We start from the raw sequence: 16,592 nt of genomic DNA on the forward strand, positions 1-16,592 counted from the left end.
GAGGCAGCGGAGGGTTGTCGCTGCAAGGCAGCAAGACAGGCCGCAACACAGCGGGGCTCCTCGACACAGATGGGCCCAACCCCCGCACAGAAGGAGCGTGCTGAAACCCCATTCTGGGAGCGGCAGCTGAACCAGACGGGCCGGGAGATTGAGGCTCGTGATAAGGAGAAGGCCGCGGTACTGGCCCGCACCATCCGGGAGAAGGAGAATCTCTGGAATGCAACATACCGGGTGCGGGGCCAGACATACGAGGGCCAGGTCCGGCAGTTTTACCCCTGGCATGGATGGGGGTTTATTTACGAAGCGGGCCTGGAGGCCGAAGTCTTTCTCCAGGAGGGACGTTTACCATCACCTGCCCCTGGGTCACCCGGACCATGACCTGAAGGCCGGGGAGCTGGTCACCTACACCCGCCACTGCGGGGAGAGGGGCTGGTTCGCCCTTGATGTCAAAAGGAGGGCGAGCTGCGGCGTTCATGGGCGGCCCCAGTCACCTCCCCCGCCGTACAGCCCTGATGTGGAGCTGGAGGAGGCGTACGAGGAAGGTGACCTCAAGTAAGGCAGCGGACTCCCGTTGTCAAAAAGGACAGTCCCCGTTGGGACCCATCAGCAAGTTCCCCATTGGGACCTAAAGTGTTTGTGGTAGCCCGTTGGCTGCTAAAGTGCCCGTCCCCGTTGGGACTGATGTTGTCCCCTTTTCCCCTCCCCCAAAGACAAGGCTGAGAACTCGCAAGCCACCCAAAAACTATTGGGTTTGTAAATAGTCCCCAACTGCCCCTCCCCGCAATTGCCAGTCCCCGGAGAGGCTGGTTGGAGGAAGGACCCACAGCAGAGCAGGCTAGGGTCCGGTCACCATCAGGACCGGTGACCATCCTCCGGGTCAGGGGTCCCCTTGGACGTGGGGCCTCTGAGTGACTGCCGGGTGCGTATCACCGTACCAGTTCCCGCTTGGGTGGCCTGAGCCAGTTCCCATTTAACGGACTGGGGAAAAGGGGTGCTGCCTGTTTCTTAGGGGCAGCATCAAGGTTCAGGTTGGTTGGATGGGAAAACGGATGGACCCGTTCCCGTTAATGTTATTAAAAATGTTTCCCGTTTGCAACGGTTCAAGTAATGTGCCTCCCGCAAGGGAAGAAATGAAAAAAAATGCTTTTGAATGTTTTACCTGTTATTTATCTTTCAGAAAAGAAATAAAAACCGGTGTGGATGGGCAGCCCGCGGACGGTCTGTATTAAACCAAGGGGGAATGTGACGCCCTGGACCCAGGGGTCACAGGTTACTACACTCACCACACACCCCCTACACTAGAAAGGTACCACCCGTCAACCACAAAGACCTGATTGCCTCCCTCAGAGTCAGAGTCAGACAGGCACACCAGGTGGGTGGAGTCAGGCGGAAAGACACGCCACTACACCGCTCTCGGGAGTCCCCGTACCTTCACCGCAGCGGTGGTGTCCACCATCACCACAACCCGTGGGTGGCGTCACAAACAATCATACCAAAACCAAATACCCGCATCCCCCGCGCGTAGCGCCAACCCCCCTTGCAGAACGACGTGACCCCCGGGTTCATGAGAGGCTCGAGCCACCGCCCGCAGTGAGAGCACGGATCCAAGCGGCTCGGCGGTCGCAGCCGAGGCCGCGGGGCGGTACACAAGCAGTTGGTGCTCAAATGGGATTGTGAAGTTAAAGGGGGACTCGAGCATTTTTTTACTTAAAGGGAACCTGTCAGGTGCAATATGCACCCAGAGCCACGAGCTGTTCTAGGTGTATATTGCTACTCCCTGCCTAACTGTCCCTGTATACACTAGCATAGATAAAAAAATTTTTTAGAAAAAGTATTTCTACAGATCTTTCATCTTATGCCAATGAGCGCAGGGATTAGTCCCAAGGGCGTTACTTCCCCTGACTAGCCGCCCTTTTAGTATGGTAGTACACACACAGAGGCCCACAGGGGTGTACTAACATGCTATTCAATGCAGCATCTCCAGCGGTGCGGGTCATACCTGTCTTCGCTGTGACCACAGTAGACCTCTCTGAAGCCAGGACGTGTACACTCGGGTTCATACTGCGCATGACCAGAAGTGCCCAGCATTCAGAAGAGCATTCACAAAGAACGCAGGTACGTGCGGCACCGCTGGTGATGCTGAATTGAATAGCATGTTAGTATGCCCCTGTGGGTGAGTGAACGGACTAGTTAGGGGATATAACGCCCTTGGGACTAGTCCCTTGGCTCCTTAGCATATCTTAAAAGATCTTTAGAAACACTTTTTCTAAATATCCCTTTATCTATGCTAGTGTATACAGGGACAGATAGGCAGGGATTAGAGATATGTGATAATTACAGGACATGTGAACTCAGCCTAGTGTCACATTCAGCTGAATGGGGCTTGTAGAAATCCAGAAAAATGCTGCAGTATTAAAAAATGATTCAGATGTACGGAACTGACTTTCCATCTCAAACTGCTGCCGAGTATAACTATACCTTACAATGGCGGAGCATGACGCTTTACTGATCATTGATCACTGAACTGACATGCAAAAAGTGCATACCCTAGTGGCCACATTTGCAAATATCAAATATAGTCCTATTTAGGAGGTGCTTTTTATTTTTTTTTTACAAAAAGTGTATTTACTGCTCCGTCCATCCTAAATATATCAGTGCATTTAAGAGGTTTTATATTCACATTGGGCAGTACATAAAATATTCCTAATTGGAAGATGAAGAATTATGTTATCCAAGAGATTCAAGTACCTTCACACTTATTGTGATGCCCTGGCCTATCAGGTCGTCTTAAGGGTGCCGTGTAATCTGCCCTTCTGCATGATACCCGCTCCTCCTTGGTTACGGGTCCTGTCATTTTGATGTTGCTACCAACAATGTGACGACATGGACACCTAATGCCTCTCATGGGTTAAAGTTTCTTAACATTCAGCCAGACGTATTGTTCTTATGTGTGCTAAGTCATGTTTGCTTAGCTATTGTTTCTCCAGACCCTTCCAGTAATCATTGTATTGTAGTTATGTATTGCTAATGTAATTACCTTAGTAGTCATTGTCTAGTCTGTGCATTCCAGACTACATGTATACCCTCAGTCTTTCTGTAGACATCATTTGGATGAACATTGTCCCTGCAGCTTGAGATTCAGCCAATGGGAGAGGCGATCTTGTCCAACCAATCGATGAGGACGCAGTGTATCCAAGTGGAAGGCTGTGGCTATAAAAGGGATTTCTTTAAGCCACCAGGTGGTTGTTGATGGATGCTGATGGATCCAGTCTAAGCTCTTAGGAGCTGACTAGAGGATCAGGATACCTTATGGCTTCAATCTAGGGACTCCGGTTCCAGTTGGAGACCATATCCACAGTCTAGGGATTTCGACTCCAGCTGCCAGGATTGAATCATCATCCCAGGACTACCTAAGGAGGACACTCAGGTTAAGACAGTTCAGTCACCTGCTACAGACTTTGCAGACCTCACACAGCTTCCTAAATCTGGCATTATTCCTTTCTCGGTGGGTGCCCGCCAAAAGCGGTGTGCTGCTGGATTGGAGTAAATAGCCCTGGAAGCTCTGAGGCATGGACATTCTAAATCCCTGGTGAGACTCTGTTGCCTGTTACATTTGTGTTTTGCTGGTTATGTGTTATGTGCTGTTAATTGTTTGGGGATCCAATAAAGTCTAATTATTGTGATTCCCTCACCCTGTGTTGTCTGAGTAGTGTTACGCCCATGGTTAAGGAGGTCGGCGTTCAGTTGGGATGAGCCCTGAGCCACGCTGTCTTTCTAAAGGCGGCTGGTCCAGTGGACGAGAGCACCCACTGAGCCCCATGTCTCCACAAACAGGTGTACATAAATCCTGAGGAACACTCTGCACAACACTCACCAACCACCCATTGGGCAGCCTGAGGGGAATAGGGCCACCCAGATGGGGGAATGGAAGAGGGAGGGCAGAGATGTCAGTAGTTGAGTTGAGTAGAGTTGAGCAGTGAGACAGTGGTGATAGTGCAGGTCACGCTGTGGAGCTGGGCTCCTGTACCCGTCCCAGGTGCCAGACGTTGGCCTGGCCAGAAGGAGCTGGAACCCCGGTCGCAGGGGGTAGTGACAGGGGGTATGGTGCTGCTACAGAGGGCAGGCCGGCTGCCTTGTGCTACAACCGGGCAGGGGCCAGGGCACGACGTGGTACCCGGACCTTAGGCTGGGAAGGAGCTTCATGCAGCCCAGTAATTCACACGACGGGAACGGAGTCTTCAGGAATTGTTCCCCATCCGCTCCAGAATCGGGGTACTAGCACAACGAGGGGGATAGGACTTCCCAAAATCGTCCAGAAAATCCCAAGCGTAAACCCTGAGAGCAGGCTCACCTTGCTAGCTACGCAGGTGAGCGGGACCAGAGTAGTCATAGGCGAAAGGGATCCACCAAGTTACACACAGTGCCAAGGGACAAGGCTTCAGACAAACCAGCAACACCAAAGGGGCACGGACCCAGCGTGCTCAACCAAGAGAAGCAGAGCATTCAAGAGTTTGGTTTACATGGCATCAGCGTCAGTGACTGGACTGTGTGAGTACCCGATATCACTTCACCCCGACAGGTTCCCCACTCCATTCCATCACCGGGCCCCGGGACACCAGGTCCCTACCCACGGAGGGGTTAAAACATCCTGCTGCTTCAACATTGTCACCGGGCTTCCCTACAGCAGCGGTGGTCTCTCCCATTACCGCGCACCGTGGGTGGCGTCACGAACATTATCCCATTCACCACCCCAAAACACAAATCCCCCTTTTTATTTCCGAGGTAGCCGCGCGACCCCGCCTCGGATCCGGAGACCCCTCGAGCCACTGCGGTCGGCTGTCGCGGGGGCGGCACATTATAATAATACATTCTATGCCATCACCCTATTATTATCCTAACATATCTCTGTGGCATATTAGTAGAAATCTATTCTTCTAGGCACAGTATATTGGTATAAATAATTTCACGGTGCATTGCAATAAATGGCTTTTTACAGACCTCTGAGAGTGGAAAGTACCCAGTAAATATTGTAGTATAAATGAAATTTCACATTCTGTCATTCGCTTTATAAATAAAGCATGTTTTTCTTTACCATAGTGGAAATAATGGAACAAATGTCCAGACATTATATAAATCGGATGAACATCCACATGTTATTTAATGCAGCATTATTACTAGTATTGGCAGCAACCAGTGACATAGTGTGTATTGCCAGTGCTCAGAGCAATGCAAGGATTGTGTGCACCTGACATTTATACATAAACAGTATGTATATACTGCATGTATAATATATATTAACCAGTGAACCTTTAGCACTCAGAGTCCCCTCCACCACGCCAGTGTTGAACATCCCCCAGTCACATGTATTGTTATTTGTGGAAATGCTGGTTATAGTTTGCGCTTTGACCTTTTTTGTTTTCTTTTTACTTTTTGTTGAAGTCAGACATAACATTTTTTGAAAAAAAAAAAGTTATACATTTTCATTTTTTAAACTTTATTACATTTTTTAGTCACAATTTTATTACACTAACCCTAGCTTCAGACGCACCCTAAAAACGCATCTTTTTAGGGTGGCCTATCACAATCCCTAGCCAAACTAATTTCACCTAATACCTCCAACTTCTCAGAAACGTACCCTACGTCAAACTCCATGGCACCCAAATGCATCTCAAGGCTCTGGCCAACTGATCTAGGAAGCCATTATCTATCCCCCATTTTCTTGAGATGGCTGGACTGTCATTGTAAACAAGCACTTGTACCTTGTGTCTCCCCCCCCATCTCATTGTAGATTGTAAGCTCTCACGAGCAGGGTTGTCTTTTTTCCCTTTAAATATTGTATTTTCTATAACTGTTAGGCTGGTTTCACACTACGTCTTTTTAACATCCGTTGAAAACGTTATTTTAGCGGAAGTACGGATCCAGTGCAAATGCGTTTTCATTTCAATGCATTTGCAATGGACTCGCGTCCACCTGCGTTCACCTGCGTTTGCGTGCGTTATAGTGCGGATCCGGTGACTTGCAGTTTTTTAACATGTTTCAAAAACGCTACTTGTAGCGTTTTTGAGCTGCGTCAAAATACTGCAAGTCACCGGATCCGCACTATAACACACGCGAACGCAGGTGAACGCTGGCGTGCTGATAGACAGGATCCTGCTTTTGTACTGAGCATGCCCAGAAAGTACTGAGCATGCCCAGAACCAGTCTCGCGTGATCTGTCTATCTCTCCTCCTCCCTCCCTCACCCTCTCTCTCTCTATCTGTCTTTCCCCCTTCCTCCCTCCCTCCCTCTCCCCCACCTGAGAGCTGCGGACACTCGTAACCAAGGTAAATATCGCGTAATCACTTATCTTAGTTACCCGATGTTTACGTTGGTTACGCGTGCAGGCAGCCCTGCTCCTAGCAGCTGCAGACACTCGTAACCAAGATAAATATCGGGTATCCAAGGCCGATGTTTACCTTGGTTACCAGCGTCTGCAGCTGTCAGAAGCCGGCTCCCAGTCTAGCTCCCCTCACTCCCGATCACATGACTCCAATGCCCGCCCCTAAACATCCAGTGCAGGATCCTGCAAAATAACATATGCGTTTGCATACGTTATTTGCTGTAAAAGCAGGATCCGTACTTCCGCTAAAAAAACGTTTTCAACGGATGTTAAAAAGACGTAGTGTGAAACCAGCCTTACTCATTTGTATATGATCCTCCTGAATTGTAAAGCGCTGCGGAATATGTTGGCGCTAGAGAAATAAAGATTATTATTATTATTATTATTATTATAGCCCCAATCCTAACCCTAATACTATTCCTAACCCTAGCCCCAATTCTAACCCTAATATCCCTAGCCCCAATCCTAACCCTAGCCCCAATCCTAGCCCTAATACTATTCCTAACCGTAGCCCCAATACTAACCCTAATGCTATCCCTAGCCCCAATCCTAAACCTAATACTATCCCTAACCCTAGCTCTAAAGTGGGCTTTACACGCTACGACATCGCTAATGCGGAGTCGTTGGGGTCACGGAATTCGTGACGCACATCCGGCCGCATTAGCGATGCCGTTGCGTGTGACATCGATTAGCGATTTTGCATCGTTGCAAAACAGTGAAAAATCGCTAATCGGCGACACGGGGGTCCATTCCCAATTATCGTTACTTCAGCAGTAACGAGGTTGTTCCTCGTTCCTGCGGCATCACACATCGCTGCGTGTGACGCCGCAGGAGCGAGGAACGTCTCCCTACCTGCCTCCCGGCCGCTATGCGGAAGGAAGGAGGTGGGCGGGATGTTACGTCCCGCTCATCTCCGCCCCTCCGCTGCGATTGGGCGGCGGTTCAGTGACGTCGCTGTGACGCCGCACGGACCGCCCCCTTAGAAAGGAGGCGGTTCGCCGGTCACAGCGACGTCGCCGGACAGGTAAGTATGTGTGACGGCTCTGGGCGATGTTGTGCGCCACGGGCAGCGATATGCCCGTGTCGCGCAACAGATGGGGGCAGGTACGCACACTAGCGATATCGGGACCGATATCGCAGCGTGTAAAGTAGCCTTAAGGCTAACCCTAATACTATTCCTAACCCTAGCCCCAATCCTAATCCTAATACTATTCCAAACCCTAGCCCCAATCCTAATCCTAATATCCCTAGCTCCAATCCTAACCCTAATACTATTCCTAACCCTAGCCCCAATCCTAATCCTAATATCCCTAGCTCCAATCCTAACCCTAATACTATTCCTAACCCTAGCCCCAATCCTAATCCTAATATCCCTAGCTCCAATCCTAACCCTAATACTATTCCTAACCCTAGCCCCAATCCTAATCCTAATATCCCTAGCTCCAATCCTAACCCTAATACTATTCCTAACCCTAGCCCCAATCCTAACCCTAATACAATCCCTAACCCTAGCCCTAATCCTAACCCTAAAATTATCCGTAACCCTAGCCCTAATCCTAATGCTAGGGTTAAGGATAGTATTAAGCCTAAGCCTAGCCCTAACATATGAAGAAAGTATTGAAACATGCGATCTGCCCTGGAAATGCTTCAATACCTTCTTCACTCAGTAGCTGCTCATCTTCTTTAATCTCAGATGCTATTTATGCATATAAAGCGTTTGACGACTGGTATGCGCCGCGCAATAGATCCTATTCCAGTCTCTGACTGAAGTAAGAGTTTTGGCATAGGGAACATCACAGTTTTTCATGAATTGGAATAGCTGTGGTGTCATGTTGCCCCCGCCGCGCACCAGTCACAATGGAAAACTGCCATGAAAATATGAAGAGTCGCAAAATTTCCAAGTTGCATCAAAATTTTGCAACTTTCCAAAGCTTCTTATGCCAAGATGGAGCAAACACGTTGATGAATTGGACCCTACAAGGTTCACCGTTAGTAGCAAAGCCTCCTATTTTCGTAAAGAAAAAAAATACTCATATTCCAATACAAAGGCGCCCTCTAGTGGATAATAAACGATAAAAATTGATAAATCGCATGTTGCAGATAGAAATTTCTGCGACTGCCACATTAATCTAAAGTAGGTTTACAGAATCTACACCTTTCTGCAGAATCAGTAGCTTTCAGATAAATTAAACAAACTGTCCATGGCACAAATTTCTACAACGTTTAATTCACCCCACCATGGGCGCTGCATAGTTTACACAGGACAATTGAATATATTTGAATGCAACTGGAAGAGACCTGAAATATCACGTACATACTGTACAAGTTAATATTAGCCAAGTTAATTGACAGTGCACCTTATATTTACCTACTGTCACCAGGCTGATCGGTGCATCTTCCTAACCTGCACATACCAAGGTAGACTTGTTGACTGCTCTCCCTCTCTTTACCAATACCTGCAATATAAATTTATATTTGTAACCCACTATTATGGTATATAAGACGTGACTTGCATACATAACGATTTTTAAATATATCCTTACATGGCCTAAAATATCCATCTGTAGAATACAATTCTCTATATTAAAAGCTACAAAGAAATGGTTGACCAGTAGGAGCAAAACGATTGCGGTTGCACTGGTGGCGACCAGCCTACTTCAGCTGAATGTACGATCGAGGATGCGCATCTTGCTGAAATGCATTGTAGCACAGAGACCCGTCAGATCCCTGCAATATAATACACAATGCCGGCTGAACAGAGGCCAGCAGTTGACGTTGGTGTGCCAGTCATTGGTGTCACATGGCAATGATGTCATGTGTCATCATAGTGGGCATGCTGATGTCAGCTGTTGGCTAAAGAGGAGGATGCCACTCGACGTGGGAGCCGAGGAAGGAGAGTAGAATGGGATTTTTTTTCTTCATGCCATGTACGCTAGGATGAGGCACAGGTATACCAGGATGGGAGATGTACATACAGGATGGTGGCACATATATACCAGTATGTGGGATATATATACCAGGAAGGGGCCCAGGATGGGAGACATATACAGTGCCTTGTGAAAGTATTCGGCCACCTTGAATTTTTCAACCTTTTCCCACATTTCAGGCTTCAAACATAAAAAGATAACAATTTTAATGTTATGGTGAAGAATCAACAAGAAGTGGGACACAATTGTGAAGTTGAATGAAATTTATTGCTTATTTTAAACTTTTTTAAAAAATAAATAACTGAAAATTGGGGCGTGCAATATTATTCATCCCCTTCACTTTCAGTCCATCAAACTCACTCCAGAAGTTCATTGAGGATCTCTGAATGAGCCAATGTTGTCCTAAATGACTGATAATAAATATAAGCCACCTGTGTGTAATCAAGTCTCCATATAAATGCACCTGCTCTGTGATAGTCTCAGTGTTGTGTTTAAAGCACAGAGAGCATCATGAAGACCAAAGAACACAACAGGCAGGTCCGTGATACTGTTGTGGAGACGGTTAAAGCCGGTTTTGGTTACAAAAAGATTTCCCAAACTTTTAACATTACAAGGAGCACTCTGCAAGCGATCATATTGAAATTGAAGGAGTATCACACAACTACAAATCTACCAAGACCCAGCCGTCCATCCAAACTTTCATCTCAAACAAGGATAAGACTGATCAGAGATGCAGCCAAGAGGCCCATAATCACTCTGGATGACCTGCAGAGATCTACAGCTGAGGTGGGAGAGTCTGTCCATAGGACAACAATCAGTCATACACTGCACAAATCTGGCCTTTATGGAAGAGTGGCAAGGAGAAAGCCATTTCTCAAAGATATCCATAAAAAGTGTCATTTAAAGTTTGCCACAAGGCACCTGGGAGACACACCAAACATGTGGAAGAAGGTGCTCTGGTCAGATGAAACCAAAATGGAACTATTTGGGCACAATGACAAACGATATGTTTGGCGTAAAAGCAACACAGCTCATCACCCTGAACACACCATCCCCACTGTCAAACATGGTGGCGGCAGCATCATGGATTGGGCCTGCTTTTCTTCAGCAGGGACAGGGAAGATGGTTAAAATTGATGGGAAGATGGATGGAGCCAAATACAGGACCATTCTTGAAGAAAACCTGTTGGAGTCTGCAAAAGACCTGAGACTGGGACGGAGATTTGTCTTCCAACAAGACAATGATCCCAAACATAAAGCAAAATCTACAATGGAATGGTTCACAAATAAACGTATCCAGGTGTTAGAATGGCCAAGTCAAAGTCCAGACCTGAATCCAATCGAGAATCTGTGGAAAGAGCTGAAAACTGCTGTTCACAAACACTCTCCATCCAACCTCACTCAGCTCCAGTTGTTTGCAAAGGAACAATGGGCAAGAATTTCAGTCTCTCGATGTACAAAACTGATAGAGACATACCCAATGCGATTTGCAGCTGTAATCGCAGCAAAAGGTGACGCTACAAAGTATTAACTTAAAGGGGCCGAATAATATTGCACGCCTAATTTTCAGTTATTTATTTTTTTAAAAATTTTAAAATAAGCAATACATTTCGTTCAACTTCACAATTGTGTCCCACTTGTTGTTGATTCTTCAACATAACAGTAACATTTTTATCTTTATATTTGAAGCCTGAAATGTGGGAAAAGGTTGAAAAATTCAAGGGGGTCGAATACTTTCTCAAGGCACTGTATTCTAGGATGGGCATAGATTGGGGGGAGGGCGACATTTCCAAGATGAGGGATATATAAAACACGAAGGAGCCCAGGATGGGGGGCAAATATACAGTATACCAGAAGGGGAGATACTGTATATACTAGGATGGGGGCTATATACCAGGAAGGGGTCCATGATGTGAGACACATATCAGAATGAGGGACATATATACAAGGATGAGCTCAGGATGGGGGCAAATATATACCAGGATGGGGGGGGAGACATATATACTAGCATGGACCCAGGATGGGAGATACATACCAGGATGGGGGCATATACACCAGGATGGGAATCATATATACCAGGAAGAGTCCCAGGATAGAGGACATATATACTGAGATGGATAAATATATAAATCGGGAAGAGGCCTAGGATGGGAAGGGGGAGACATATATACCAGGATGGGAGGACATGTATACCATGATGGACCTAGGATGGGGCACATATTTACCAGAAAGGGCCCCATGATGGGGGGGGGATATATATACCAGGATGGGGGATTTATATACCAGGATGAGGCCAAAGATTGTGGTACATATATATGAAGATGGGGAATATATATACCAGGAAGATGCCAAGGATGGAGGGACATATGTCAAAATGGGGGACATATAAACCAGGATGGGAGACATACCAGGAAGGGGGCCAGGATGGAGGGGGACGAGGACATATACACTAGGATGGGAGACATATATACCAGGATGGGGGATCTATATACACAAGGAAGAGGCCCAGGATAGAGGGACATATATGCCAGAATAGAAGACATATATACCAGGATGGGGAATTTATAAACCAGGAATAGGCCCAGGATGGAGGAGAGACATATATACCAAGATGGGGAAAATGTATACCGGAAAGAGGCCCAAGATGGAGGGACATATATGCCAGGATGGAAGACATATTTACCAGGATGAGAAATTTCTATACCAGGAAGAGGCCCAGGATGGGGGCAGGAGTTATATACAGTATATTCCCCATCTTGGTATATACCAGGAAGAAGCCAAGGATGAGGGACGTATGTAACAGAATGAGGGACATACAGTATATACCAGGAAGGGGCCCAGTATGGGTGACACAAACCAGGATGAGGCACATATATACCAGGAAGAGGCCAAGGATGAGGGATTTAAATGCCAGGCAGAGGCCCTGGACGAGAGATTTATAAACCAGGCACAGGCCCTGGATGGAGGAACATAGCTACCGAGATGGGTATATATTATATATATATATACACACACACACACACACACACACACACACACACACACCCACACCAGGATGGGTGGACACATATACCAGTATGGGGAGCATATTTACCAGAAAGGAGCCCAGCAAAAGAGGACATACAGTATATATACCAGGACAGCAGACATATTTACCAGGATAGGGGATTTATATACCAGCAAGATACTTCGGATGTTGGGACAAATATTCCAAGATGGGGAATAAATATTCCAGGATGTCGCGGGGGTGGAGACATTTTTATGGTTGTGCCCCACACTAAGCTGGTATTGTGGAATTCAATTAGTTGCCACCTTAAAAGATGATGTAGACTTCAGCCAAAGTGTCTCTGCTCCAAACATACTGAAGCAAGGGGGAGAGCCCAGTTGAGGATTATCAGGTACTTCCTTCCACATAACTGTGAAGCACTTAAAGGGTAAATAAGCTTTTTAAATGTGGTTTTAAATATTTTGAGGGGTGCAATTTTTAGAATGATGTCACTTTTGGATATTTTCTGTCATTTAGGCCTCTCAAATGTGATGTGGTCCCAAAAAAAATTATTTTTGTAAATGTTGGAAAAAAAAATGCTGATAATCTTTTAATCCTTTTAACTGCCTATAAAAAAATAATGCTTCAAAAATGGTTTTGATGTAAAGTAGACATGTGGAAAATGTTATTTATTAACTATTTTATGCGACATAACTCTGGTTTAAGGGCATTAACATTTTGAAAATTGTGAAGCTTCCGACAAAATTCTGATATTTTGACAAATAAACGTAAACAATTTCAACCTAAATTTACCTCGAATATAAAGTAAAATGTGTGACAAAACCCCCCCAAAAAAACATTTTAGAATCATTAGTGTGACGCCCTGGGCAAGCCAGGGGTCACAGGTCACAACATCACATGCACCCCACATTCCCTGCAGGAACATCCAAGCTAACCCAAAATCCTTGTTGCCTTCCTCCAGGGGCTGATGTCCACACCAGGGGGTGGGCCAGGCGGTTGGCTCCGCCCACCGAGGAGTTCACAGCCCTGGAGGCGGGAAAACCAGTGAGTCCAGCTAGGGAAGTGAAAGTAGAAGGAAGTGAAGTGGTAGAGGAGCTGGAGAGAAAGAGTAAAAAGTGACAGTAGTAAAGCCTGAAGTTGGTCCGGGTGTGTGCCCCGGACTGAGACAGCAAGGTCAGCAGACGGCGGTGATAGTCTGCAGGGGGACTGTTTGGAGGTTGCTGGCAGGACCGCGGACGGGTGGTGACCCGGCGTTACTGGAGCAGTATACGAAGAACAGTCAGCACCAGGGCAGGGGCCTTTCGGATCCCGGCAAGGCTAGGAGTCGCCATAATTTGCTAAATCCGTCAGTGAAGGGGCCTCTGTCTCCTAAAAACCAAGTCCCGATTGAAGGCAACAGCCCGACCGTGAAGGGGAGACACCGCCACCGCCAGGGCACCAGTTTCCCAGGGCCAGCGCCTGCGGGCAAAGTAGGGCTCCTTCGGCCCAGATTGAAGCTGAGGAGTGGGTAACCGGTGGGGACCCATCGCTACCAAAAGACTTTACATAGGTGCAGGGAAGAGACCATCACCGCTAACTGCAGGGAACCGCAGCACCGTAACCGTCCGAGGGACCCGTCCAACCAGCCGTTTGTTTACCGAGAACTGTGTTGTGTTTACTGGCTGAGTGAGTATCTCCCTGCCGTGCGGCACAGCGCTGCCCCTGCGCCCCTGCACCTCCACAGGCCCCATACCCGCCTGTCCACCATACCGACCCCATCACTGGGCCCCGGGAGCACCAAGACCCCTACCCACGGAGGGGCAAATCAACAACTGGCTGCTCCGTACCATCACTCCCGGGCTCCCCAGAAAGAGCAGCGGTGGTGTCCACTTAATCACCACAACCGTGGGTGGCGTCACGGACAATAAACTATCCCAAAACCCAATCCCCTTTCACTCACGGGTGAGGAGCGCTGCTCGAGTCCCCGGGATCCGGCCCATCGCTCGAGCCACCGAGCAGCGGCAGGCCGCAGCAGCCGCAGCGGCAGCCGGACCTCAGCAGTGGGAGAGCGCGGCGTCCCCTCCTCCGCCCGCGACAACTTGGCGTCACGAACAGGATCTTACCGCTCTGCCGTTGGGTAGAGGTGCGCCTTGTGACCGCCGGAGGTATCCGGCCGGAAAATCTCAGAAGTCGCCATCTTTGGCGCGAAAAGTTCCCGCTCGAGCGTCTTCTCGAGTAGCAGAGGCGTGAAGGCCAAAACCCCGCCCTGATTGAGGAGGGGCCAGAAAGAGGCTAAGGGGGACGGAAACAAGATGTCTGCGCCCGACGGAGCCGCTGGAGGAGCGGTGGTCGCAGCCGCATGTAACTAGCGCTGTAGCGTGCAGGGACGCCAGGACTCTGCTGAAACACGTTCCTGGATCCAGAAGCAAGATGTGCCAGAAGCTCCAGGCCCAAGTCCACTTCATGCTGGCGAAGTGGACGTCGGAGATGAAGGGCCTGGCCGCAACCGTTTGGGCATCCGAAGTGGAGGTGGTCTCAGAGAAGCGGGTAAGCGACCCACGCCCCTATGTCCCCGAGGGATCGGTCGATACAGCTGAGGGGCCCGGCCTGCTGCCGTCCACCACGCTACCTCCCTCACTGCCCATGCCTGCGGCCAACGCCCCGACCGACCCGTTACCCCCGCCACCGGTAGCGGAGCCCGCAGCATCTGTGGGAGAGGGCCCAGACCTGCGGCCCCCGGGCCTTACCTTTACCACCACCCTGGCACCCGTCCCGGCTTCCATCCCAGCCGCGACGGAGATGATGACAGCCCCGGTAGTCCGCCCGGCCGCAGCGGAGGCAATCCTCGATCAAACGCCAACACCGCAAGTCACGTTGACCGCTCCCAGGCACCGGGCCTCGGCTGAGGCACGGCGGGGATGTAGCTGCCAGGAGGCAGAGCAGGCCATGTCACAGCGGGGTCCCTCATTGCTGAAGGTGCCGGTAGTACCCGGCACGGAGGGACTCCAGCTGGGCCCGTCCCCCACACAGGCTGACCCAGAGCAGGCCACTGATTGGTGGGGCCCACGGCAGTATGAGAGGCCGGTCGTAGCCGGCACCAAGGGCATCCAGGTGGGCCTGGCTCCTGAGCGGGAGTTGCGGATGTGCATGCCCGCATTTATGTGAGAAAGAGTGGCAGCGGGATGCCGTTGCACCGTCCCCGTTGGGACCACCAGTGTGTGTGTTTTGAGTTTGAAAAATGATTACCGAACAGTCACCTGATTCTTCTGTGATTTGGAAACCGGCCGTTGCCGGCACCGTTGTCCCCGTGGGGACCGTTTGAAAAATATGCATAAGAACTCCTATGGACAAGCCCGTGAACTTGCAGGGCAACCACAGACGTTAGTGGCTTGTAAATAAGTTGTGTTACTGTTACCGTTTCCGCATTTACCGCCTCCGGAGAGGCAGGTTGGAGGGAGGGCCCACAGCAGAGCAGGCTGGGGCGCAGCCACCACAGGAACCGGTGGCTACCCTCTGGAGGGGAAGGACAGATCCCGCTCGGGTAACTTGTGCTGGACTGGGGTCAAGAGGTGCTGCCTGGGCTTTAGGGGCAGCATCAGGGCCAGGTTACTTAGGTAGGAGAGAGCGGAGACCGTAACCGTTTTAATGTTTGCAACGTTTAAGAACTGAACCTCCCGATGTGGGATGATGCCATAAATTGTATATATGTTACCGTTTTTTTTTATCTCTACAGAAAAACAAAAGGAAAATAAAACCGGTGTTGGACGGGCAGCCCGAGGACGGTCTGCGTTTTGCTAAGGGGGAATGTGACGCCCTGGGCAAGCCAGGGGTCACAGGTCACAACATCACATGCACCCCACATTCCCTGCAGGAACATCCAAGCTAACCCAAAATCCTTGTTGCCTTCCTCCAGGGGCTGATGTCCACACCAGGGGGTGGGCCAGGCGGTTGGCTCCGCCCACCGAGGAGTTCACAGCCCTGGAGGCGGGAAAACCAGTGAGTCCAGCTAGGGAAGTGAAAGTAGAAGGAAGTGAAGTGGTAGAGGAGCTGGAGAGAAAGAGTAAAAAGTGACAGTAGTAAAGCCTGAAGTTGGTCCGGGTGTGTGCCCCGGACTGAGACAGCAAGGTCAGCAGACGGCGGTGATAGTCTGCAGGGGGACTGTTTGGAGGTTGCTGGAAGGACCGCGGACGGGTGGTGACCCGGCGTTACTGGAGTAGTATACGAAGAACAGTCAGCACCAGGGCAGGGGCCTTTCGGATCCCGGCAAGGCTAGGAGTCGCCATAATTTACTAAATCCGTCA

The sequence above is a fragment of the Anomaloglossus baeobatrachus genome, chromosome 5 (assembly GCF_048569485.1).
Source record: "Anomaloglossus baeobatrachus isolate aAnoBae1 chromosome 5, aAnoBae1.hap1, whole genome shotgun sequence".
Classification (NCBI taxonomy): domain Eukaryota; kingdom Metazoa; phylum Chordata; class Amphibia; order Anura; family Aromobatidae; genus Anomaloglossus; species Anomaloglossus baeobatrachus.